At 66.2% G+C, this 24,509-nt stretch overlaps 21 pseudogenes; all 21 read right to left on the reverse strand.

The window, feature by feature from the left end:
* Positions 1–1,015: 1,015 nt before the first annotated feature.
* LOC130705321 (5S ribosomal RNA) lies at positions 1,016–1,134 on the reverse strand (annotated as a pseudogene).
* Positions 1,135–2,043: 909 nt separating this feature from the next.
* LOC130705376 (5S ribosomal RNA) lies at positions 2,044–2,162 on the reverse strand (annotated as a pseudogene).
* A 911-nt stretch (positions 2,163–3,073) lies between these two features.
* On the reverse strand, positions 3,074–3,192 carry LOC130705347 (5S ribosomal RNA; annotated as a pseudogene).
* A 910-nt stretch (positions 3,193–4,102) lies between these two features.
* On the reverse strand, positions 4,103–4,221 carry LOC130705132 (5S ribosomal RNA; annotated as a pseudogene).
* Positions 4,222–5,130: 909 nt separating this feature from the next.
* Positions 5,131–5,249, reverse strand: LOC130705330 (5S ribosomal RNA; annotated as a pseudogene).
* A 909-nt stretch (positions 5,250–6,158) lies between these two features.
* On the reverse strand, positions 6,159–6,277 carry LOC130705343 (5S ribosomal RNA; annotated as a pseudogene).
* An 893-nt stretch (positions 6,278–7,170) lies between these two features.
* On the reverse strand, positions 7,171–7,289 carry LOC130705148 (5S ribosomal RNA; annotated as a pseudogene).
* A 910-nt stretch (positions 7,290–8,199) lies between these two features.
* LOC130705218 (5S ribosomal RNA) lies at positions 8,200–8,318 on the reverse strand (annotated as a pseudogene).
* A 911-nt stretch (positions 8,319–9,229) lies between these two features.
* LOC130705332 (5S ribosomal RNA) lies at positions 9,230–9,348 on the reverse strand (annotated as a pseudogene).
* A 908-nt stretch (positions 9,349–10,256) lies between these two features.
* LOC130705387 (5S ribosomal RNA) lies at positions 10,257–10,375 on the reverse strand (annotated as a pseudogene).
* Positions 10,376–11,285: 910 nt separating this feature from the next.
* On the reverse strand, positions 11,286–11,404 carry LOC130705348 (5S ribosomal RNA; annotated as a pseudogene).
* Positions 11,405–12,315: 911 nt separating this feature from the next.
* LOC130705143 (5S ribosomal RNA) lies at positions 12,316–12,434 on the reverse strand (annotated as a pseudogene).
* Positions 12,435–13,343: 909 nt separating this feature from the next.
* Positions 13,344–13,462, reverse strand: LOC130705331 (5S ribosomal RNA; annotated as a pseudogene).
* Positions 13,463–14,371: 909 nt separating this feature from the next.
* Positions 14,372–14,490, reverse strand: LOC130705354 (5S ribosomal RNA; annotated as a pseudogene).
* A 908-nt stretch (positions 14,491–15,398) lies between these two features.
* On the reverse strand, positions 15,399–15,517 carry LOC130705085 (5S ribosomal RNA; annotated as a pseudogene).
* A 1,939-nt stretch (positions 15,518–17,456) lies between these two features.
* LOC130705168 (5S ribosomal RNA) lies at positions 17,457–17,575 on the reverse strand (annotated as a pseudogene).
* Positions 17,576–18,483: 908 nt separating this feature from the next.
* LOC130705136 (5S ribosomal RNA) lies at positions 18,484–18,602 on the reverse strand (annotated as a pseudogene).
* A 910-nt stretch (positions 18,603–19,512) lies between these two features.
* LOC130705349 (5S ribosomal RNA) lies at positions 19,513–19,631 on the reverse strand (annotated as a pseudogene).
* A 1,936-nt stretch (positions 19,632–21,567) lies between these two features.
* On the reverse strand, positions 21,568–21,686 carry LOC130705165 (5S ribosomal RNA; annotated as a pseudogene).
* Positions 21,687–22,596: 910 nt separating this feature from the next.
* LOC130705398 (5S ribosomal RNA) lies at positions 22,597–22,715 on the reverse strand (annotated as a pseudogene).
* A 909-nt stretch (positions 22,716–23,624) lies between these two features.
* Positions 23,625–23,743, reverse strand: LOC130705464 (5S ribosomal RNA; annotated as a pseudogene).
* Positions 23,744–24,509: the final 766 nt, after the last annotated feature.

Below are 24,509 nucleotides of genomic sequence, written 5' to 3' on the forward strand. Positions count from 1 at the left end.
ATTCCCATGTAGTCTCCCATCCAAGTACTAACCAGGCCCGATCCTGCTTAGCTTGTGAGATCAGATGAGATGGGATGTGCTCAGGATTGTATGGCCATAGAAGGCAGTGGGGGCCACGGGGTGCCTCTTCAGGCTCAGATTCGCTTGTGCTGCTGACTTATCGCCAGGCCGGTGGCCAGCCTTCTCCTGCACGGGCCTGCGGCCTGCCCAGGCAGGCGACAGGAGGCCTCGGGGACCTGGAGGTGGCAGAGTCTTGGGCGACCTTGCAGCCCAGTTCTTGCGGGAACCTCCAGACCCGTAGTCGCTTGAGTCTCCGCCCCAGATCCCACTCGATGCTCACAAGGACATAGCCTCTGAGGCAGGAGGGCCAGTGGCCTTGCTGTCCTTTTGGCATTCCCCGCTGTGTCCACCCACGCAGTGCTAGGCGCAGCCCGGCTAAGTCCGGGCCGGCCCTCCTGCCTGACGGCAGTGGGCCCAAAGCCAGTGGGAGCCACCATTGGGCCGCCACGGCCCCTTAGCCCCAGCAAAGCCACCCTTGCACCCACGCCAAAAGCCACGCACCGTTCCGGGTACTGGAGGTCAGCTGACCTGGAGAACTGGTCACGGCACACGACCCCGCTCCCCGCCTCCAGGCGTGGTGAAATGGCAGAGGGTGGGCTTTTTCTGGAGGGAGCTGTATAGAGACACACGGGCCGATAGGTGGCTGCGGCGTGGATGGGCGCTGGTGGGGGCGGCCAGGTGTAGGTCGACGGCCTCGTGGGCCTTACGGCTTTCACCCGGTCCTATGGCGCAGTCGGGGTGAGGGCCAGCCACCACGTGAGCGTCTGGTTTTTGGCTATCTTCCAGGGCCGCCTTCTGGCCGCATGTCCACCCAGACCGGCGGGGAGCGCACCCTCCAGAGCACACTGTTTTGGGAGGGGCCTGAGGAGGTGAGGCCTGCAGCGGTGTCCGGCGGAGGCGGAGGCGACCTCAGCCCGTGGGCGACTAAAGGAGAATTTATAGTGGGAGGCAAAAAAGCCTATAGCACCCGGTATTCCCATGTGATCTCCCATCCAAGTACTAACCAGGCCCGACCCTGCTTAGCTTCCAGGATCAGACGAGATGGGGCGCGTTCAGGGTGGTATGGCCGTAGAAGGCAGCGGGGTCCACGGGGTGACTCTTGAGGCTCAGCTTCGCTGGTGCTGGGGCTTGCCGACAGCCCGGCAGCCAACCCTCTCCAGCACGGCACAGCCGCCGCCAAGGCAGGTGACAGGAGTCCTCGGGGACCCGGGGTTGGCAGACTCGTGGGTGACCTCGCAGCTCAGGTCAGGCGGGACCCTCCAGGCCCCATAGGCGCTTGGCCCTCCGCCCCAGATCCCGCTTGACGCTCACAACGACGTGGCCCCGGGGTCTTAAGGGCCCGTGGCCCACGGTCCCTTGGGCATTGGCCACCCTGTCTGCCCACACAGTTCTAGGCGAAGCCCGGCCGCGGCCGGGCCGGCCCTCCTGCCCGACGGCAGTTGGTCTGAAGCCACTGGGAGCCACCCTTGAGTCTGCACGACCCCTTAGACCCAACAAGGCCACCCTTTCCCCCACAACAACTGCCGAGCAAAGTTCCCTGCGCCTGGTGAAAGGCCGGCCCGGAGAACCGGTCCGGCCCACGACCCCACTCCCGCCCCCTGCCATGGTGAAACGGTGGAGGGTGGGCTTTTTCTGGAGGGAGCTGTGGAGAGACACACGGGCAGACAGGTGGCTCCGGCGCGCATGGGCGCTGGTGGGGTCGGCCAGGGGCAGGTCGAGGGGCTCGCGGGCCTCACAATCTTCACCCGGGCCTGCGGCGGAGTCTGGGTGTGGGCCGGCCACCCCGGGAGCGGGTGGGGTGTGGCTGCCTTCGAGCGCCTCCTTCTGGCGGCATGTCCAGCCAGACGGGCGGGCTGGGCCCCCTCCAGCGCACGCTGTGTTGGGATAGGCTTGAGTAGATGAGGCCTGCAGGCATGCCCGGCGGGAACAGAGGAAGCCTCGAGCACCGGCGACTACAAGAAAAGGCAGATCGGGAGGCAAAAAATACTACAGCCTCTAGTATTCCCAGGTGGTCTCCCATCCAGGTAGTAAACAGAGCCGACCCTGCTTAGCTTCCGAGATCAGATGAGATGAGGTGCATTTAGGGTGGTATGGCCGTAGAAGGCAGCAGGGGCCACGGGGTGCCTCTTGAGGCTCAGCTTAGCTGGTGCTGGCGAATTACCGCCAGTCCGGCGACCAGCCCTCTGCAGCACGGCCCTGCGGCCCACCCAGGCAGGCGACAGCAGGCCTCGGGGATCGGGGTTGGTGGAGTCTTGGACGACCTCGCAGCTCAGTTCTGGCGGGAACATCCAGGCACATAGGCGCTTGACGAACCGCCCCAGATCCCGCTCGACGCTCACAAAGACGTGGCTCCGAAGGCTTAAGGGCCCGTGGTCCACGGTCCCTTGGGCATTCCCAACCCTGTCCACCCACGCAGTAGTAGGTGCAGTCCAGCCGCGGCTGGGCCGGCCCTCCTGCCTGAGGGCAGGTAGCCGAAAGCCACTGGGAGCCACCATTGATGCGGCACGGCCCATTGGACCCAGCAAGGCCACCCTTGCCCCCACGCCACCCACTGAGCACTGTTCCCCAGCGCATGGTGGCCGGCCGGCCCGGAAAACCGGACCCGGCCCACAACCTCGCTCCCGCACCCAGCCATGGCGAAACAGCGGAGGGTGGGCTTTTTCCGGAGGGAGCTGTGGAGAGACACACAGGCAGACAGGTGGCTGCGGCGCGGATGGGCGCTGGCGGAGGTGGTCAGGTGCAGGACGAGGGCTTCGCGTGCCTCACCGCTGTCACCCGGGCCTGCGGTGGAGTCTGGGTCTGGGCCAGCCACCCCGAGAGCGGCTGGGGTGTGGCTGCCTAACAGGGCCGACTTCTGGCCGCATGTCCAGCCAGTGCGGCTGGGGGCGCCCATTCCGGCGCACGCTGTGTTGGGAGGGGCCTGAGGAGGTGAGGCCTGCGGCGGTGCCCAGCAGGGGAGGAGCCGGCCTCGGCCACGGGCGACTAAAGGAGAAGGTGGTGTGGGAGGGAAAAAAGCCTACAGCACCCGGTATTCCCATGTAGTCTCCCATCCAAGTATTAACCAGGCCTGATCCTGCTTAGCTTGTGAGATCAGATGAGATGGGATGCGCTCAGGGTTGTATGGCCATAGAAGGCAGCGGGGGCCACGGGGTGCCTCATGAGGCTCAGCTTCGTTGGTGCTGGTGTCTTATCGCCAGGCCGGTGGCCAGCCCTCTCCTGCACGGCCCTGCTGCCTGCCCAGGCAGGCGACAGGAGGCCTCGGGGACACGGAGGTGGCAGAGTCTTGGGCGACCTTGCAGCCCAGTTCTTGCGGGAACCTCCAGACCCGTAGGCGCTTGAGGCTCCGCCCCAGATCCCACTCGATGCTCACAAGGACGTGGCCTCTGAGGCTGGAGGGCCAGTGGCCTGCTGTCCTTTTGGCATTCCCCACTGTGTCCACCCACGCAGTGCTAGGCGCAGCCCGGCCAAGGCCGGGCCGGCCCTCCTGCCTGACGGCAGTGGGCCCAAAGCCAGTGGGAGCCACCATTGTGCCGCCACGGCCCCTTAGCCCCAGCAAAGCCACCCTTGCACCCACGCCAAAATCCACGCACCGTTCCGGGTACTGGAGGTCAGCTGACCTGGAGAACTGGTCACGGCCCACGACCATGCTCTCACACCCGGCCATGGCGAAGCAGCGGAGGGTGGGCTTTTTCCGGAGAGAGCTGTGGAGAGACACCCAGGCAGACAGGTGGCTGCGGCATGGATGGGCGCTGGCGGAGGTGGCCAGGTGCAGGACGAGGGCTTCGCGTGCCTCACGGCTGTCACCCGGCCCTTTGGTGGAGTATGGGTCCAGGCCAGCCACCCCAGGATCGGCTGGGGTGCGGCTGCCTAACAGGGCCTCCTTCTGGCCGCATGTCCAGCCAGTGCGGCTGGGGGCGCCCCTTCCGGCGCACACTGTGTCGGGAGGGGCCTGAGGAGGTGAGGCCTGCGGCGGTGCCCGGCAGGGGAGGAGCCGGCCTCGGATACGGGCGACTAAAGGAGAAGGTGGTGCGGGAGGGAAAAAAGCCTACAGCACCCGGTATTCCCATGTAGTCTCCCATCCAAGTACTAACCAGGCCCGACCCTGCTTAGCTTCCAGGATCAGACGAGATGGGGCGCGTTCAGGGTGGTATGGCCGTAGAAGGCAGCGGGGGCCACGGGGTGACTCTTGAGGCTCAGCTTCGCTGGTGTTGTGGCTTGCCGACAGCCCGGTAGCCAACCCTCTCCAGCACTGCCCAGCCGCCCACCAAGGCAGGCGACAGGAGGCCTCGGGGACCCGGGGTTGGCAGACTCGTGGGTGACCTCGCAGCTCAGGTCAGGCGGGACCCTCCAGGACCATAGGCGCTTGGCCCTCTGCCCCAGATCCCGCTTGACGCTCACAACGACGTGGCCCCAGGGGCTTAAGGGCCCGTGGCCCGCGGTCCCTTGGGCATTGGCCACCCTGTCTGCCCACACAGTTCTAGGCGAAGCCCGGCCGCGGACGGGCCGGCCCTCCTGCCCAACGGCAGTTGGTCTGAAGCCACTGGGAGCCACCATTGAGTCGGCACGACCCCTTAGACCCAACAAGGCCACCCTTTCCCCCACGCCAACTGCCGAGCAAAGTTCCCTGCGCCTGGTGACCGGCCGGCCCGGAGAACCGGTCTGGCCCACGACCCCACTCCCGCCCCCTGCCATGGTGAAACGGTGGAGGGTGGGCTTTTTCTGGAGGGAGCTGTGGAGAGACACACGGGCAGACAGGTGGCTGCGGCGCGGTTGGGCGCTGGTGGTGTCGGCCAGGGGCAGGTCCAGGGCCTCGCGGGCCTCACAATTTTCACCCGGGCCTGCGGCGGAGTCTGAGTCCAGGCCGGCCACCCCAGGAGAGGGTGGGGTGTGGCTGCCTTCCAGGGCCTCCTTCTGGCGGCATGTCCAGCCAGACGGGCGGGCTGGGCCCCCTCCAGCGCACGCTGTGTTGGGAGAGGCTTGAGTAGATGAGGCCTGCAGTTATGCCCGGCAGGAGCAGAGGAAGCCTCGAGCACCGGGGACTACAAGAAAAGGCAGATCGGGAGGCAAAAAATACTACAGCATCTAGTATTCCCAGGTGGTCTCCCATCCAGGTAGTAAACATACCCGACCCTGCTTAGCTTCCAAGAGCAGAAGAGATGAGTTGTGTTTAGGGTGGTATGGCTGTAGAAGGCAGCAGGGGCCACGGGGTGCCTCTTGAGGCTCAGCTTAGCTGGTGGTGGAGAATTACCACCAATCCGGTGACCAGCCCTCTGCACACGGCCCTGCGGCCCACCCAGGCAGGCGACAGCAGGCCTCGGGGTCCGGGGGTGGTGGAGTCTTGGACGACCTCGCAGCTCAGTTCTGGCGGGAACATCCAGGCACATAGGCGCTTGGCGAACCGCCCCAGATCCCGCTCGATGCTCACAAAGACGTGGCTCCGAAGGCTTAAGGGCCCGTGGTCCACGGTCCCTTGGGCATTCCCAACCCTGTCCACCCACGCAGTAGTAGGTGCAGTCCAGCCGCGGCTGGGCCGGCCCTCCTGCCTGACGACAGGTAGCCCAAAGCCACTGGGAGCCACCATTGATGCGGCACGGCCCATTGGAACCAGCAAGACCACCCTTGCCCCCATGCCACCCACTGAGCACTGTTCCCAGCGCATGGTGGCCGGCCGGCCCAGAGAACCGGACCCGGCCCACGACCATGCTCTCGCACCCGGCCATGGTGAAGCAGCGGAAGGTGGGCTTTTTCCGGAGAGAGCTGTGGAGAGACACCCAGGCCGACAGGTGGCTGCGGCATGGATGGGCGCTGGCGGAGGTGGCCAGGTGCAGGACGAGGGCTTCGCGTGCCTCACGGCTGTCACCCGGGCCTGCGGTGGAGCATGGGTCCAGGCCGGCCACCCCGGGATCGGCTGGGTTGCGGCTGCCTAACAGGGCCTCCTTCTGGCCGCATGTCCAGCCAGTGCGACTGGGGGCGCCCCTTCCGGCGCACACTGTGTCGGGCGGGGTCTGAGGAGGTGAGGCCTGCGGTGGTGCCCGGCAGGGGAGGAGCCGGCCTCGGATACGGGCGACTAAAGGAGAAGGTGGTGCGGGAGGGAAAAAAGCCTACAGCACCCGGTATTCCCATGTAGTCTCCCATCCAAGTACTAACCATGCCCGACCCTGCTTAGCTTCCAGGATCAGACGAGATGGGGCGCGTTCAGGGTGGTATGGCCGTAGAAGGCAGCGGGGGCCACGGGGTGACTCTTGAGGCTCAGCTTCGCTGGTGCTGGGGCTTGCCGACAGCCCGGTAGCCAACCCTCTCCAGCACTGCCCAGCCGCCCACCAAGGCAGGCGACAGGAGGCCTCGAGGACCCGGGGTTGGCAGACTCGTGGGTGACCTCGCAGCTCAGGTCAGGCGGGACCCTCCAGGCCCAAAGGCGCTTGGCCCTCCGCCCCAGATCCCGCTTGACACTCACAACAACGTGGCCCCAGGGGCTTAAGGGCCCGTGGCCCGCGGTCCCTTGGGCATTGGCCACCCTGTCTGCCCACACAGTTCTAGGCGAAGCCCGGCCCTCCTGCCCGACGGCAGTTGGCCTGAAGCCACTGGGAGCCACCCTTGAGTCGGCACGACCCCTTAGACCCAACAAGGCCACCCTTTCCCCCACAACAACTGCCGAGCAAAGTTCCCTGCGCCTGGTGACAGGCCGGCCCGGAGAAACGGTCTGGCCCACGACCCCACTCCCGCCCCCTGCCATGGTGAAACGGTGGAGGCTGGGCTTTTTCTGGAGGGAGCTGTGGAGAGACACACGGGCAGACAGGTGGCTGCGGCGCGGTTGGGCGCTGGTGGGGTCGGCCAGGGGCAGGTCCAGGGCCTCGCGGGCCTCACAATCTTCACCCAGTTCTGCGGCGGAGTCTGGTCCTGGCCGGCCACCCCACGGGAGGATGGGGTGTGGCTACCTTCCAGGGCCTCCTTCTGGAGGCATGTGCAGCCAGACGGGCGGGCTGGGCCCCCTCCAGCGCACGCTGTGTTGGGAGAGGCTTGAGTAGATGAGGCCTGCAGGCATGCCCGGCGGGAGCAGAGGAAGCCTCAAGCACCGGCGACTACAAGAAAAGGCAGATCGGGAGGCAAAAAATACTACAGCATCTAGTATTCCCAGGTGGTCTCCCATCCAGGTAGTAAACAGAGCCGACCCTGCTTAGCTTCCGAGATCAGACGAGATGAGGTGCGTTTAGGATGGGATGGCCGTAGAAGGCAGCAGGGGCCACGGGGTGCCTCTTGAGGCTCAGCTTAGCTGGTGCTGGAGAATTACCGCCAATCCGGTGACCAGCCCTCTGCAGCACGGCCCTCCGGCCCACCCAGGCAGGCGACAGCAGGCCTCGGGGTCCGGGGGTGGTGGAGTCTTGGACGACCTCGCAGCTCAGTTCTGGCGGAAACATCCAGGCACATAGGTGCTTGGCGCACCGCCCCAGATCCCGCTCGATGCTCACAAAGACGTGGCTCCGAAGGCTTAAGGGCCCATGGTCCACGGGCCCTTGGGCATTCCCAACCCTGTCCACCCATGCAGTAGTAGGTGCAGTCCAGCCGCGGCTGGGCCGGCCCTCCTGCCTGACGGCAGGTAGCCCAAAGCCACTGGGAGCCACCATTGATGTTCCACGGCCCATTGGAACCAGCAAGACAACCCTTGCCCCCACGCCACCCACTGAGCACTGTTCCCAGCGAATGCTGGCCGGCCGGCCCGGAGAACCGGACCCGGCCCACGACCACGCTCTCGCACCCGGCAATGGCGAAACAGCGGAGGGTGGGCTTTTTCCTGAGAGAGCTGTGGAGAGACACACAGGCAGACAGGTGGCTGCGGCATGGATGGGCGCTGGCGGAGGTGGCCAGGTGCAGGACGAGGGCTTCGCGTGCCTCACGACTGTCACCCGGGCCTGCGGTGGAGTATGGGTCCAGGCCAGCCACCCCGGGATCGGCTGGGGTGCGGCTGCCTAACAGGGACTCCTTCTGGCCGCATGTCCAGCCAGTGCGGCTGGGGGCGCCCCTTCCGGTGCACACCGTATCGGGAGGGGCCTGAGGAGGTGAGGCCTGCGGCAGTGCCCGGCAGGGGAGGAGCCGGCCTCGGCCACGGGCGACTAAAGGAGAAGGTGGTGCGGGAGGGAAAAAAGCCTACAGCACCCGGTATTCCCATGTAGTCTCCCATCCAAGTACTAACCAGGCCCGATCCTGCTTAGCTTGTGAGATCAGATGAGATGGGATGTGCTCAGGATTGTATGGCCATAGAAGGCAGTGGGGGCCACGGGGTGCCTCTTCAGGCTCAGATTCGCTTGTGCTGCTGACTTATCGCCAGGCCGGTGGCCAGCCTTCTCCTGCACGGGCCTGCGGCCTGCCCAGGCAGGCGACAGGAGGCCTCGGGGACCTGGAGGTGGCAGAGTCTTGGGCGACCTTGCAGCCCAGTTCTTGCGGGAACCTCCAGACCCGTAGTCGCTTGAGTCTCCGCCCCAGATCCCACTCGATGCTCACAAGGACATAGCCTCTGAGGCAGGAGGGCCAGTGGCCTTGCTGTCCTTTTGGCATTCCCCGCTGTGTCCACCCACGCAGTGCTAGGCGCAGCCCGGCTAAGTCCGGGCCGGCCCTCCTGCCTGACGGCAGTGGGCCCAAAGCCAGTGGGAGCCACCATTGGGCCGCCACGGCCCCTTAGCCCCAGCAAAGCCACCCTTGCACCCACGCCAAAAGCCACGCACCGTTCCGGGTACTGGAGGTCAGCTGACCTGGAGAACTGGTCACGGCACACGACCCCGCTCCCGCCTCCAGGCGTGGTGAAATGGCAGAGGGTGGGCTTTTTCTGGAGGGAGCTGTATAGAGACACACGGGCCGATAGGTGGCTGCGGCGTGGATGGGCGCTGGTGGGGGCGGCCAGGTGTAGGTCGACGGCCTCGTGGGCCTTACGGCTTTCACCCGGTCCTATGGCGCAGTCGGGGTGAGGGCCAGCCACCACGTGAGCGTCTGGTTTTTGGCTATCTTCCAGGGCCGCCTTCTGGCCGCATGTCCACCCAGACCGGCGGGGAGCGCACCCTCCAGAGCACACTGTTTTGGGAGGGGCCTGAGGAGGTGAGGCCTGCAGCGGTGTCCGGCGGAGGCGGAGGCGACCTCAGCCGTGGGCGACTAAAGGAGAATTTATAGTGGGAGGCAAAAAAGCCTATAGCACCCGGTATTCCCATGTGATCTCCCATCCAAGTACTAACCAGGCCCGACCCTGCTTAGCTTCCAGGATCAGACGAGATGGGGCGCGTTCAGGGTGGTATGGCCGTAGAAGGCAGCGGGGTCCACGGGGTGACTCTTGAGGCTCAGCTTCGCTGGTGCTGGGGCTTGCCGACAGCCCGGCAGCCAACCCTCTCCAGCACGGCACAGCCGCCGCCAAGGCAGGTGACAGGAGTCCTCGGGGACCCGGGGTTGGCAGACTCGTGGGTGACCTCGCAGCTCAGGTCAGGCGGGACCCTCCAGGCCCATAGGCGCTTGGCCCTCCGCCCCAGATCCCGCTTGACGCTCACAACGACGTGGCCCCGGGGTCTTAAGGGCCCGTGGCCCACGGTCCCTTGGGCATTGGCCACCCTGTCTGCCCACACAGTTCTAGGCGAAGCCCGGCCGCGGCCGGGCCGGCCCTCCTGCCCGACGGCAGTTGGTCTGAAGCCACTGGGAGCCACCCTTGAGTCTGCACGACCCCTTAGACCCAACAAGGCCACCCTTTCCCCCACAACAACTGCCGAGCAAAGTTCCCTGCGCCTGGTGAAAGGCCGGCCCGGAGAACCGGTCCGGCCCACGACCCCACTCCCGCCCCCTGCCATGGTGAAACGGTGGAGGGTGGGCTTTTTCTGGAGGGAGCTGTGGAGAGACACACGGGCAGACAGGTGGCTCCGGCGCGCATGGGCGCTGGTGGGGTCGGCCAGGGGCAGGTCGAGGGGCTCGCGGGCCTCACAATCTTCACCCGGGCCTGCGGCGGAGTCTGGGTGTGGGCCGGCCACCCCGGGAGCGGGTGGGGTGTGGCTGCCTTCGAGCGCCTCCTTCTGGCGGCATGTGCAGCCAGACGGGCGGGCTGGGCCCCCTCCAGCGCACGCTGTGTTGGGATAGGCTTGAGTAGATGAGGCCTGCAGGCATGCCCGGCGGGAACAGAGGAAGCCTCGAGCACCGGCGACTACAAGAAAAGGCAGATCGGGAGGCAAAAAATACTACAGCCTCTAGTATTCCCAGGTGGTCTCCCATCCAGGTAGTAAACAGAGCCGACCCTGCTTAGCTTCCGAGATCAGATGAGATGAGGTGCATTTAGGGTGGTATGGCCGTAGAAGGCAGCAGGGGCCACGGGGTGCCTCTTGAGGCTCAGCTTAGCTGGTGCTGGCGAATTACCGCCAGTCCGGCGACCAGCCCTCTGCAGCACGGCCCTGCGGCCCACCCAGGCAGGCGACAGCAGGCCTCGGGGATCGGGGTTGGTGGAGTCTTGGACGACCTCGCAGCTCAGTTCTGGCGGGAACATCCAGGCACATAGGCGCTTGACGAACCGCCCCAGATCCCGCTCGACGCTCACAAAGACGTGGCTCCGAAGGCTTAAGGGCCCGTGGTCCACGGTCCCTTGGGCATTCCCAACCCTGTCCACCCACGCAGTAGTAGGTGCAGTCCAGCCGCGGCTGGGCCGGCCCTCCTGCCTGAGGGCAGGTAGCCGAAAGCCACTGGGAGCCACCATTGATGCGGCACGGCCCATTGGACCCAGCAAGGCCACCCTTGCCCCCACGCCACCCACTGAGCACTGTTCCCAGCGCATGGTGGCCGGCCGGCCCGGAAAACCGGACCCGGCCCACAACCTCGCTCCCGCACCCAGCCATGGCGAAACAGCGGAGGGTGGGCTTTTTCCGGAGGGAGCTGTGGAGAGACACACAGGCAGACAGGTGGCTGCGGCGCGGATGGGCGCTGGCGGAGGTGGTCAGGTGCAGGACGAGGGCTTCGCGTGCCTCACCGCTGTCACCCGGGCCTGCGGTGGAGTCTGGGTCTGGGCCAGCCACCCCGAGAGCGGCTGGGGTGTGGCTGCCTAACAGGGCCGACTTCTGGCCGCATGTCCAGCCAGTGCGGCTGGGGGCGCCCATTCCGGCGCACGCTGTGTTGGGAGGGGCCTGAGGAGGTGAGGCCTGCGGCGGTGCCCAGCAGGGGAGGAGCCGGCCTCGGCCACGGGCGACTAAAGGAGAAGGTGGTGTGGGAGGGAAAAAAGCCTACAGCACCCGGTATTCCCATGTAGTCTCCCATCCAAGTATTAACCAGGCCTGATCCTGCTTAGCTTGTGAGATCAGATGAGATGGGATGCGCTCAGGGTTGTATGGCCATAGAAGGCAGCGGGGGCCACGGGGTGCCTCATGAGGCTCAGCTTCATTGGTGCTGGTGTCTTATCGCCAGGCCGGTGGCCAGCCCTCTCCTGCACGGCCCTGCTGCCTGCCCAGGCAGGCGACAGGAGGCCTCGGGGACACGGAGGTGGCAGAGTCTTGGGCGACCTTGCAGCCCAGTTCTTGCGGGAACCTCCAGACCCGTAGGCGCTTGAGGCTCCGCCCCAGATCCCACTCGATGCTCACAAGGACGTGGCCTCTGAGGCTGGAGGGCCAGTGGCCTGCTGTCCTTTTGGCATTCCCCACTGTGTCCACCCACGCAGTGCTAGGCGCAGCCCGGCCAAGGCCGGGCCGGCCCTCCTGCCTGACGGCAGTGGGCCCAAAGCCAGTGGGAGCCACCATTGTGCCGCCACGGCCCCTTAGCCCCAGCAAAGCCACCCTTGCACCCACGCCAAAATCCACGCACCGTTCCGGGTACTGGAGGTCAGCTGACCTGGAGAACTGGTCACGGCCCACGACCATGCTCTCACACCCGGCCATGGCGAAGCAGCGGAGGGTGGGCTTTTTCCGGAGAGAGCTGTGGAGAGACACCCAGGCAGACAGGTGGCTGCGGCATGGATGGGCGCTGGCGGAGGTGGCCAGGTGCAGGACGAGGGCTTCGCGTGCCTCACGGCTGTCACCCGGGCCCTTTGGTGGAGTATGGGTCCAGGCCAGCCACCCCAGGATCGGCTGGGGTGCGGCTGCCTAACAGGGCCTCCTTCTGGCCGCATGTCCAGCCAGTGCGGCTGGGGGCGCCCCTTCCGGCGCACACTGTGTCGGGAGGGGCCTGAGGAGGTGAGGCCTGCGGCGGTGCCCGGCAGGGGAGGAGCCGGCCTCGGATACGGGCGACTAAAGGAGAAGGTGGTGCGGGAGGGAAAAAAGCCTACAGCACCCGGTATTCCCATGTAGTCTCCCATCCAAGTACTAACCAGGCCCGACCCTGCTTAGCTTCCAGGATCAGACGAGATGGGGCGCGTTCAGGGTGGTATGGCCGTAGAAGGCAGCGGGGGCCACGGGGTGACTCTTGAGGCTCAGCTTCGCTGGTGTTGTGGCTTGCCGACAGCCCGGTAGCCAACCCTCTCCAGCACTGCCCAGCCGCCCACCAAGGCAGGCGACAGGAGGCCTCGGGGACCCGGGGTTGGCAGACTCGTGGGTGACCTCGCAGCTCAGGTCAGGCGGGACCCTCCAGGACCATAGGCGCTTGGCCCTCTGCCCCAGATCCCGCTTGACGCTCACAACGACGTGGCCCCAGGGGCTTAAGGGCCCGTGGCCCGCGGTCCCTTGGGCATTGGCCACCCTGTCTGCCCACACAGTTCTAGGCGAAGCCCGGCCGCGGACGGGCCGGCCCTCCTGCCCAACGGCAGTTGGTCTGAAGCCACTGGGAGCCACCATTGAGTCGGCACGACCCCTTAGACCCAACAAGGCCACCCTTTCCCCCACGCCAACTGCCGAGCAAAGTTCCCTGCGCCTGGTGACCGGCCGGCCCGGAGAACCGGTCTGGCCCACGACCCCACTCCCGCCCCCTGCCATGGTGAAACGGTGGAGGGTGGGCTTTTTCTGGAGGGAGCTGTGGAGAGACACACGGGCAGACAGGTGGCTGCGGCGCGGTTGGGCGCTGGTGGTGTCGGCCAGGGGCAGGTCCAGGGCCTCGCGGGCCTCACAATTTTCACCCGGGCCTGCGGCGGAGTCTGAGTCCAGGCCGGCCACCCCAGGAGAGGGTGGGGTGTGGCTGCCTTCCAGGGCCTCCTTCTGGCGGCATGTCCAGCCAGACGGGCGGGCTGGGCCCCCTCCAGCGCACGCTGTGTTGGGAGAGGCTTGAGTAGATGAGGCCTGCAGTTATGCCCGGCAGGAGCAGAGGAAGCCTCGAGCACCGGGGACTACAAGAAAAGGCAGATCGGGAGGCAAAAAATACTACAGCATCTAGTATTCCCAGGTGGTCTCCCATCCAGGTAGTAAACATACCCGACCCTGCTTAGCTTCCAAGAGCAGAAGAGATGAGTTGTGTTTAGGGTGGTATGGCTGTAGAAGGCAGCAGGGGCCACGGGGTGCCTCTTGAGGCTCAGCTTAGCTGGTGGTGGAGAATTACCACCAATCCGGTGACCAGCCCTCTGCACACGGCCCTGCGGCCCACCCAGGCAGGCGACAGCAGGCCTCGGGGTCCGGGGGTGGTGGAGTCTTGGACGACCTCGCAGCTCAGTTCTGGCGGGAACATCCAGGCACATAGGCGCTTGGCGAACCGCCCCAGATCCCGCTCGATGCTCACAAAGACGTGGCTCCGAAGGCTTAAGGGCCCGTGGTCCACGGTCCCTTGGGCATTCCCAACCCTGTCCACCCACGCAGTAGTAGGTGCAGTCCAGCCGCGGCTGGGCCGGCCCTCCTGCCTGACGACAGGTAGCCCAAAGCCACTGGGAGCCACCATTGATGCGGCACGGCCCATTGGAACCAGCAAGACCACCCTTGCCCCCATGCCACCCACTGAGCACTGTTCCCAGCGCATGGTGGCCGGCCGGCCCAGAGAACCGGACCCGGCCCACGACCATGCTCTCGCACCCGGCCATGGTGAAGCAGCGGAAGGTGGGCTTTTTCCGGAGAGAGCTGTGGAGAGACACCCAGGCCGACAGGTGGCTGCGGCATGGATGGGCGCTGGCGGAGGTGGCCAGGTGCAGGACGAGGGCTTCGCGTGCCTCACGGCTGTCACCCGGGCCTGCGGTGGAGCATGGGTCCAGGCCGGCCACCCCGGGATCGGCTGGGTTGCGGCTGCCTAACAGGGCCTCCTTCTGGCCGCATGTCCAGCCAGTGCGACTGGGGGCGCCCCTTCCGGCGCACACTGTGTCGGGCGGGGTCTGAGGAGGTGAGGCCTGCGGTGGTGCCCGGCAGGGGAGGAGCCGGCCTCGGATACGGGCGACTAAAGGAGAAGGTGGTGCGGGAGGGAAAAAAGCCTACAGCACCCGGTATTCCCATGTAGTCTCCCATCCAAGTACTAACCATGCCCGACCCTGCTTAGCTTCCAGGATCAGACGAGATGGGGCGCGTTCAGGGTGGTATGGCCGTAGAAGGCAGCGGGGGCCACGGGGTGACTCTTGAGGCTCAGCTTCGCTGGTGCTGGGGCTTGCCGACAGCCCGGTAGCCAACCCTCTCCAGCACTGCCCAGCCGCCCACCAAGGCAGGCGACAGGAGGCCTCGAGGACCCGGGGTTGGCAGACTCGTGGGTGACCTCGCAGCTCAGGTCAGGCGGGACCCTCCAGGACCATAGGCGCTTGGCCCTCTGCCCCAGATCCCGCTTGACGCTCACAACGACGTGGCCCCAGGGGCTTAAGGGCCCGTGGCCCGCGGTCCCTTGGGCATTGGCCACCCTGTCTGCCCACACAGTTCTAGGCGAAGCCCGGCCGCGGACGGGCCGGCCCTCCTGCCCAACGGCAGTTGGTCTGAAGCCACTGGGAGCCACCTTTGAGTCGGCACGACCCCTTAGACCCAACAAGGCCACCCTTTCCCCCACGCCAACTGCCGAGCAAAGTTCCCTGCGCCTGGTGACCGGCCGGCCCGGAGAACCGGTCTGGCCCACGACCCCACTCCCGCCCCCTGCCATGGTGAAACGGTGGAGGGTGGGCTTTTTCTGGAGGGAGCTGTGGAGAGACACACGGGCAGACAGGTGGCTGCGGCGTGGTTGGGCGCTGGTGGGGTCGGCCAGGGGCAGGTCCAGGGCCTCGCGGGCCTCACAATTTTCACCCGGGCCTGCGGCGGAGTCTGAGTCCAGGCCGGCCACCCCAGGAGAGGGTGGGGTGTGGCTGCCTTCCAGGGCCTCCTTCTGGCGGCATGTCCAGCCAGACGGGCGGGCTGGGCCCCCTCCAGCGCATGCTGTGTTGGGAGAGGCTTGAGTAGATGAGGCCTGCAGCCGTGCCCGGTGGGAGCAGAGGAAGCCTCGAGCACCGGCGACTACAAGAAAAGGCAGATCGGGAGGCAAAAATACTACAGCATCTAGTATTCCCAGGTGGTCTCCCATCCAGGTAGTAAACAGAGCCGACCCTGCTTAGCTTCCCAGATCAGACGAGTTGAGGTGCGCTTAGGGTGGTATGGCCGTAGAAGGCAGGAGGGGCCACGGGGTGCCTCTTGAGGCTCAGCTTAGCTGGTGCTGTCGAATTACCGCCAGTCCGGCGACCAGCCCTCTGCAGCACGGCCCTGCGGCCCACCCAGGCAGGCGACAGCAGGCCTCGGGGACCGGGGTTTGTGGAGTCTTGGACGACATCGCAGCTCAGTTCTGGCGGGAATATCCAGGCACATAGGCGCTTGACAAACCGCCCAAGATCCCGCTCGACGCTCACAAAGACGTGGCTCCGAAGGCTTAAGGGCCCGTGGTCCACGGTCCCTTGGGCATTCCCAACCCTGTGCACCCACACAGTAGTAGGTGCAGTCCAGCCGCGGCTGGGCCGGAACTCCTGCCTGAGGGAAGGTAGCCCAAAGCCACTGGGAGCCACCATTGATGTGGCACGGCCCATTGGACCCAGCAAGGCCACCCTGGCCCCCACGCCACCCACTGAGCACTGTTCCCAGCGCATGGTGGCCGGCCGGCCCGGAAAACCGGACCCGGCCCAGGACCTCGCTCCCGCACCCAGCCATGGCGAAACAGCAGAGGGTGGGCTTTTTCCGGAGGGAGCTGTGGAGAGACACACAGGAAGACAGGTGGCTGCGGCGCGGATGGGCGCTGGCGGAGGTGGTCAGGTGCAGGACGAGGGCTTCGCGTGCCTCACGGCTGTCACCCGGGCCTGCGGTGGAGTCTGGGTCTGGGCCAGCCACCCCGAGAGCGGCTGGCGTGTGGCTGCCTAACAGGGCCGACTTCTGGCCGTATGTCCAGCCAGTGCGGCTGGGGGCGACCATTCCGGCGCACGCTGTGTTGGGAGGGGCCTGAGGAGGTGAGGCCTGCGGCGGTGCCCGGCAGGGGAGGAGCCGGCCTCGGCCACGGGCGACTAAAGGAGAAGGTGGTGTGGGAGGGAAACAAGCCGACAGCAACCGGTATTCCCATGTAGTCTCCCATCCAAGTATTAACCAGGCCTGATCCTGCTTAGCTTGTGAGATCAGATGAGATGGGATGCGCTCAGGGTTGTATGGCCATAGAAGGCAGCGGTGGCCACGTGGTGCCTCATGAGGCTCAGCTTCGTTGGTGCTGGTGACTTATCGCCAGGCCGGTGGCCAGCCCTCTCCTGCACGGCCCTGCTGCCTGCCCAGGCAGGCGACAGGAGGCCTCGGGGACACGGAGGTGGCAGAGTCTTGGGCGACCTTGCAGCCCAGTTCTTGCGGGAACCTCCAGACCCGTAGGCGCTTGAGGCTCCGCCCCAGATCCCACTCGATGCTCACAAGGACGTGGCCTCTGAGGCTGGAGGGCCAGTGGCCTGCTGTCCTTTTGGCATTCCCCACTGTGTCCACCCACGCAGTGCTAGGCGCAGCCCGGCCAAGGCCGGGCCGGCCCTCCTGCCTGACGGCAGTGGGCCCAAAGCCAGTGGGAGCCACCATTGGGCCGCCACGGCCCCTTAGCCCCAGCAAAGCCACCCTTGCACCCACACCAAAATCCACGCACCATTCCGGGTACTGGAGGTCAGCTGACCTGGAGAACTGGTCACGGCCCACGACCCCACTCCCGCCCCCTGCCATGGTGAAACGGTGGAGGCTGGGCTTTTTCTGGAGGGAGCTTTGGAGAGACACACGGGCAGAGAGGTGGCTGCGGCGCGGATGGGCGCTGCTGGGGTCGGCCAGGGGCAGGACCAGGGCCTCGCGGGCCTCACGATCTTCACCCGGGCCTACAGCGGACTCTGGGTCTGGGCCGGCCACCCCGGGGGAGGGTGGGGTGTGGCTGCCTTCCAGGGCCTCCTTCTGGCGGCATGTCCAGCCAGACGGGCGGGCTGGGCCCCCTCCAGCGCACGATGTGTTGGGAGAGGCTTGAGTAGATGAGGCCTGAAGTTGTGCCCGGCAGGAGCAGAGGAAGCCTCGAGCACCGGCGACTACAAGAAAAGGCAGATCGGGAGGCAAAAAATACTACAGCATCTAGTATTCCCAGGTGGTCTCCCATCCAGGTAGTAAACAGAGCCGACCCTGCTTAGCTTCCAAGACCAGACGAGATGAGGTGCGTTTAGGGTGGTAAGGCCGTAGAAGGCAGCAGGGGCCACGGGGTGCCTCTTGAGGCTCAGCTTCGCTGGTGCTGGGGCTTGCCGACAGCCCGGTAGCCAACCCTCTCCAGCACGGCACAGCCGCCGCCAAGGCAGGTGACAGGAGTCCTCGGGGACCCGGGGTTGGCAGACTCGTGGGTGACCTCGCAGCTCAGGTCAGGCGGGACCCTCCAGGCCCATAGGCGCTTGGCCCTCCGCCCCAGATCCCGCTTGACGCTCACAACGACGTGGCCCCGGGGTCTTAAGGGCCCGTGGCCCGCGGTCCCTTGGGCATTGGCCACCCTGTCTGCCCACACAGTTCTAGGCGAAGCACGGCCGTGGCCGGGCCGGCCCTCTTGCCCGACGGCAGTTGGTCTGAAGCCACTGGGAGCCACCCTTGAGTCGGCACGACCCCTTAGACCCAACAAGGCCACCCTTTCCCCCACGACAACTGCCGAGCAAAGTTCCCTGCGCCTGGTGACCGGCCGGCCCAGAGAACCAGTCTGGCCCACGACCCCACTCCCGCCCCCTGCCATGGTGAAACGGTGGAGGCTGGGCTTTTTCTGGAGGGAGCTGTGGAGAGACACACGGGCAGACAGGTGGCTGCGGCGCGCATGGGCGCTGGTCGGGTCGGCCAGGGGCAGGTCGAGGGGCTCGCGGGCCTCACAATCTACACCCGGGCCTGCGGCGGAGTCTGGGTGCGGGCCGGCCACCCCGGGAGAGGGTGGGGTGTGGCTGCCTTCCAGCGCCTCCTTCTGGCGGCATGTCCAGCCAGACGGGTGGGCTGGGCCCCCTCCAGCGCACGCTGTGTTGGGATAGGCTTGAGAAGATGAGGCCTGCAGCCGTGCCCGGTGGGAGCAGAGGAAGCCTCGAGCACCGGCGACTACAAGAAAAGGCAGATCGGGAGGCAAAAAATACTCCAGCCTCTAATATTCCCTGGTGGTCTCCCATCCAGGTAGTAAACAGAGCCGACCCTGCTTAGCTTCCGAGATCAGACGAGATGAGGTGCGTTTAGGGTGGTATGGCCGTAGAAGGCAGCGGGGGCCACGGGGTGCCTCTTGAGGCTCAGCTTAGCTGGTGCTGGCGAATTACCGCCAGTCCGGCGACCAGCCCTCTGCAGCAAGGCCCTGTGGCCCACCCAGGCTGGCGACAGCACGCCTCGGGGACCGGGGTTGGTGGAGTCTTGGACGACCTCGCAGCTCAGTTCTGGCGGGAACATCCAGGCACATAGGCGCTTGGCGAACCACCCCAGATCCCGCTCGACGCTCACAAAGACGTGCCTCCGAAGGCTTAAGGGCCCGTGGTCCACGGTCCCTTGGGCATTCCCAACCCTGTCCACCCACACAGTAGTAGGTGGAGTCCACCCGCGGCTTGGCCGGCCCTCCTGCCTGAGGGCAGGTAGGCCAAAGCCACTGTTAGCCACCATTGATGCGGCACGGCCCATTGGACCCAGCAAGGCCACCCTTGCCCCCACGCCACCCACTGAGCACTGTTCCCAGCGCATGGTGGCCGGCCGGCCAGGAAAACCGGACCCGGCCCACGACCTCGCTCCCTCACCCAGCCATGGCGAAACAGCGGAGGGTGGGCTTTTTCCGGAGGGAGCTGTGGAGAGACACACAGGCAGACAGGTGGCTGCGGCGCGGATGGGCGCTGGCGGTGGTGGTCAGGTGCAGGACGAGGGCTTCGCGTGCCTCACGGCTGTCACCCGGGCCTGCGGTGGAGTCTGGGTCTGGGCCAGCCACCCCGAGAGCGGCTGTGGTGTGGCTGCCTAACAGGGCCGAGTTCAGGCCGCATGTCCAGCCAGTGCGGCTGGGGGCGCCCCTTCCGGTGCACACTGTGTCGGGAGGGGCCTGAGGAGGTGAGGCCTGCGGCGGTGCCCGGCAGGGGAGGAGCCGGCCTCGGCCACGGGCGACTAAAGGAGAAGGTGGTGTGGGAGGGAAAAAAGCCTACAGCACCCGGTATTCCCATGTAGTCTCCCATCCAAGTATTAACCAGGCCTGATCCTGCTTAGCTTGTGAGATCAGATGAGATGGGATGCGCTCAGGGTTGTATGGCCATAGAAGGCAGCGGGGGCCACGGGGTGCCTCATGAGGCTCAGCTTCGTTGGTGCTGGTGACTTATCGCCAGGCCGGTGGCCAGCCCTCTCCTGCACGGCCCTGCTGCCTGCCCAGGCAGGCGACAGGAGGCCTCGGGGACACGGAGGTGGCAGAGTCTTGGGCGACCTTGCAGCCCAGTTCTTGCGGGAACCTCCAGACCCGTAGGCGCTTGAGGCTCCGCCCCAGATCCCACTCGATGCTCACAAGGACGTGGCCTCTGAGGCTGGAGGGCCAGTGGCCTGCTGTCCTTTTGGCATTCCCCACTGTGTCCACCCACGCAGTGCTAGGCGCAGCCCAGCCAAGGCCGGCCGGCCCTCCTGCCTGACGGCAGTGGGCCCAAAGCCAGTGGGAGCCACCATTGTGCCGCCACGGCCCCTTAGCCCCAGCAAAGCCACCCTTGCACCCACGCCAGAATCCACACACCATTCCGGGTACTGGAGGTCAGCTGACCTGGAGAACTGGTCACGGCCCACGACCCCACTCCCGCCCCCTGCCATGGTAATACGGTGGAGGCTGGGCTTTTTCTGGAGGGAGCTGTGGAGAGACACACGGGCAGACAGGTGGCTGCGGCGCGGATGGGCGCTGCTGGGGTCGGCCAGGGGCAGGACCAGGGCCTCGCGGGCCTCACGATCTTCACCCGGGCCTACAGCGGACTCTGGGTCTGGGCCGGCCACCCCGGGAGAGGGTGGGGTGTGGCTGCCTTCCAGGGCGTCCTTCTGGCGGCATGTCCAGCCAGACGGGCGGGCTGGGCCCCCTCCAGCGCATGATGTGTTGGTAGAGGCATGAGTAGATGAGGCCTTAAGTTGTGCCCGGCAGGAGCAGAGGAAGCCTCGAGCACCGGTGACTACAAGAAAAGGCAGATCGGGAGGCAAAAAATACTACAGCATCTAGTATTCCCAGGTGGTCTCCCATCCAGGTAGTAAACAGAGCCGAACCTGCTTAGCTTCCAAGACCAGACGAGATGAGTTGCGTTTAGGGTGGTAAGGCCGTAGAAGGCAGCAGGGGCCACGGGGTGCCTCTTGAGGCTCAGCTTCGCTGGTGCTGGGGCTTGCCGACAGCCCGGTAGCCAACCCTCTCCAGCACGGCACTGCCGCCGCCAAGGCAGGTGACAGGAGTCCTCGGGGACCCGGGGTTGGCAGACTCGTGGGTGACCTCGCAGCTCAGGTCAGGCGGGACCCTCCAGGCCCATAGGCGCTTGGCCCTCCGCCCCAGATCCCGCTTGACGCTCACAACGACGTGGCCCCGGGGTCTTAAGGGCCCGTGGCCCGCGGTCCCTTGGGCATTGGCCACCCTGTCTGCCCACACAGTTCTAGGCGAAGCACGGCCGTGGCCGGGCCGGCCCTCCTGCCCGACGGCAGTTGGTCTGAAGCCACTGGGAGCCACCCTTGAGTCGGCACGACCCCTTAGACCCAACAAGGCCACCCTTTCCCCCACGACAACTGCCGAGCAAAGTTCCCTGCGCCTGGTGACCGGCCGGCCCAGAGAACCAGTCTGGCCCACGACCCCACTCCCGCCCCCTGCCATGGTGAAACGGTGGAGGCTGGGCTTTTTCTGGAGGGAGCTGTGGAGAGACACACGGGCAGACAGGTGGCTGCGGCGCGCATGGGCGCTGGTCGGGTCGGCCAGGGGCAGGTCGAGGGGCTCGCGGGCCTCACAATCTACACCCGGGCCTGCGGCAGAGTCTGGGTGCGGGCCGGCCACCCCGGGAGTGGGTGGGGTGTGGCTGCCTTCCAGCGCCTCCTTCTGGCGGCATGTCCAGCCAGACGGGCGGGCTGGGCCCCCTCCAGCGCACGCTGTGTTGGGATAGGCTTGAGTAGATGAGGCCTGCAGGCATGCCCGGTCGGAGCAGAGGAAGCCTCGAGCACCGGCGACTACAAGAAAAGGCAGATCGGGAGGCAAAAAATACTCCAGCCTCTAGTATTCCCTGGTGGTCTCCCATCCAGGTAGTAAACAGAGCCGACCCTGCTTAGCTTCCGAGATCAGACGAGATGAGGTGCGTTTAGGGTGGTATGGCCATAGAAGGCAGCGGGGGCCACGGGGTGCCTCTTGAGGCTCAGCTTAGCTGGTGCTGTCGAATTACCGCCAGTCCGGCGACCAGCCCTCTGCAGCACGGCCCTGCGGCCCACCCAGGTATGTGACAGCAGGCCTCGGGGACCGGGGTTGGTGGAGTCTTGGACGACCTCGCAGCTCAGTTCTGGCGGGAACATCCAGGCACATAGGCGCTTGACGAACCGCCCCAGATCCCGCTCGACGCTCACAAAGACGTGGCTCCGAAGGCTTAAGGGCCCGTGGTCCACGGTCCCTTGGGCATTCCCAACCCTGTCCACCCACGCAGTAGTAGGTGCAGTCCAGCCGCGGCTGGGCCGGCCCTCCTGCCTGAGGGCAGGTAGCCCAAAGCCACTGGGAGCCACCATTGATGCGGCACGGCCCATTGGACCCAGCAAGGCCACCCTTGCCCCCACGCCACCCACTGAGCACTGTTCCCAGCGCATGGTGGCCGGCCGGCCCGGAAAACCGGACCCGGCCCACGACCTCGCTCCCGCACCCAGCCATGGCGAAACAGCGGAGGGTGGGCTTTTTCCGGAGGGAGCTGTGGAGAGACACACAGGCAGACAGGTGGCTGCGGCGCGGATGGGCGCTGGCGGAGGTGGTCAGGTGCAGGACGAGGGCTTCGCGTGCCTCACGGCTGTCACCCGGGCCTGCGGTGGTGTCTGGGTCCAGGCCGGCCACCCCGGGATCGGCTGGGGTGCGGCTGCCTAACAGGGCCTCCTTCTGGCCGCATGTCCAGCCAGTGCGACTGGGGGCGCCCCTTCCGGCGCACACTGTGTCGGGCGGGGCCTGAGGAGGTGAGGCCTGCGGCGGTGCCCGGCAGGGGAGGAGCCGGCCTCGGATACGGGCGACTAAAGGAGAAGGTGGTGCGGGAGGGAAAAAAGCCTACAGCACCCGGTATTCCCATGTAGTCTCCCATCCAAGTACTAACCAGGCCCGACCCTGCTTAGCTTCCAGGATCAGACGAGATGGGGCGCGTTCAGGGTTGTATGGCTGTAGAAGGCAGCGGGGGCCACGGGGTGACTCTTGAGGCTCAGCTTCGCTGGTGCTGGGGCTTGCCGACAGCCCGGTAGCCAACCCTCTCCAGCACTGCCCAGCCGCCCACCAAGGCAGGCGACAGGAGGCCTCGGGGACCCGGGGTTGGCAGACTCGTGGGTGACCTCGCAGCTCAGGTCAGGCGGGACCCTCCAGGACCATAGGCGCTTGGCCCTCTGCCCCAGATCCCGCTTGACGCTCACAACGACGTGGCCCCAGGGGCTTAAGGGCCCGTGGCCCGCGGTCCCTTGGGCATTGGCCACCCTGTCTGCCCACACAGTTCTAGGCGAAGCCCGGCCGCGGACGGGCCGGCCCTCCTGCCCAACGGCAGTTGGTCTGAAGCCACTGGGAGCCACCTTTGAGTCGGCACGACCCCTTAGACCCAACAAGGCCACCCTTTCCCCCACGCCAACTGCCGAGCAAAGTTCCCTGCGCCTGGTGACCGGCCGGCCCGGAGAACCGGTCTGGCCCACGACCCCACTCCCGCCCCCTGCCATGGTGAAACGGTGGAGGGTGGGCTTTTTCTGGAGGGAGCTGTGGAGAGACACACGGGCAGACAGGTGGCTGCGGCGCGGTTGGGCGCTGGTGGGGTCGGCCAGCGGCAGGTCCAGGGCCTCGCGGGCCTCACAATTTTCACCCGGGCCTGCGGCGGAGTCTGAGTCCAGGCCGGCCACCCCAGGAGAGGGTGGGGTGTGGCTGCCTTCCAGGGCCTCCTTCTGGCGGCATGTCCAGCCAGACGGGCGGGCTGGGCCCCCTCCAGCGCACGCTGTGTTGGGAGAGGCTTGAGTAGATGAGGCCTGCAGCCGTGCCCGGTGGGAGCAGAGGAAGCCTCGAGTACCGGCGACTACAAGAAAAGGCAGATCGGGAGGCAAAAAATACTCCAGCCTCTAGTATTCCCAGGTGGTCTCCCATCCAGGTAGTAAACAGAGACGACCCTGCTTAGCTTCCGAGATCAGACGAGTTGAGGTGCGCTTAGGGTGGTATGGCCGTAGAAGGCAGCAGGGGCCACGGGGTGCCTCTTGAGGCTCAGCTTAGCTGGTGCTGTCGAATTACCGCCAGTCCGGCGACCAGCCCTCTGCAGCACGGCCCTGCGGCCCACCCAGGCAGGCGACAGCAGGCCTCGGGGACCGGGGTTTGTGGAGTCTTGGACGACATCGCAGCTCAGTTCTGGCGGGAACATCCAGGCACATAGGCGCTTAACAAACCGCCCCAGATCCCGCTCGACGCTCACAAAGACGTGGCTCCGAAGGCTTAAGGGCCCGTGGTCCACGGTCCCTTGGGCATTCCCAACCCTGTCCACCCACACAGTAGTAGGTGCAGTCCAGCCGCGGCTGGGCCGGAACTCCTGCCTGAGGGAAGGTAGCCCAAAGCCACTGGGAGCCACCATTGATGTGGCACGGCCCATTGGACCCAGCAAGGCCACCCTGGCCCCCACGCCACCCACTGAGCACTGTTCCCAGCGCATGGTGGCCGGCCGGCTCGGAAAACCGGACCCGGCCCACGACCTCGCTCCCGCACCCAGCCATGGCGAAACAGCGGAGGGTGGGCTTTTTCCGGAGGGAGCTGTGGAGAGACACACAGGCAGACAGGTGGCTGCGGCGCGGATGGGCGCTGGCGGAGGTGGTCAGGTGCAGGACGAGGGCTTCGCGTGCCTCACGGCTGTCACCCGGGCCTGCGGTGGAGTCTGGGTCTGGGCCAGCCACCCCGAGAGCGGCTGGCGTGTGGCTGCCTAACAGGGCCGACTTCTGGCCGCATGTCCA

Source organism: Balaenoptera acutorostrata, chromosome 16 (assembly GCF_949987535.1).
Source record: "Balaenoptera acutorostrata chromosome 16, mBalAcu1.1, whole genome shotgun sequence".
Taxonomy (NCBI): Eukaryota; Metazoa; Chordata; class Mammalia; order Artiodactyla; family Balaenopteridae; genus Balaenoptera; species Balaenoptera acutorostrata.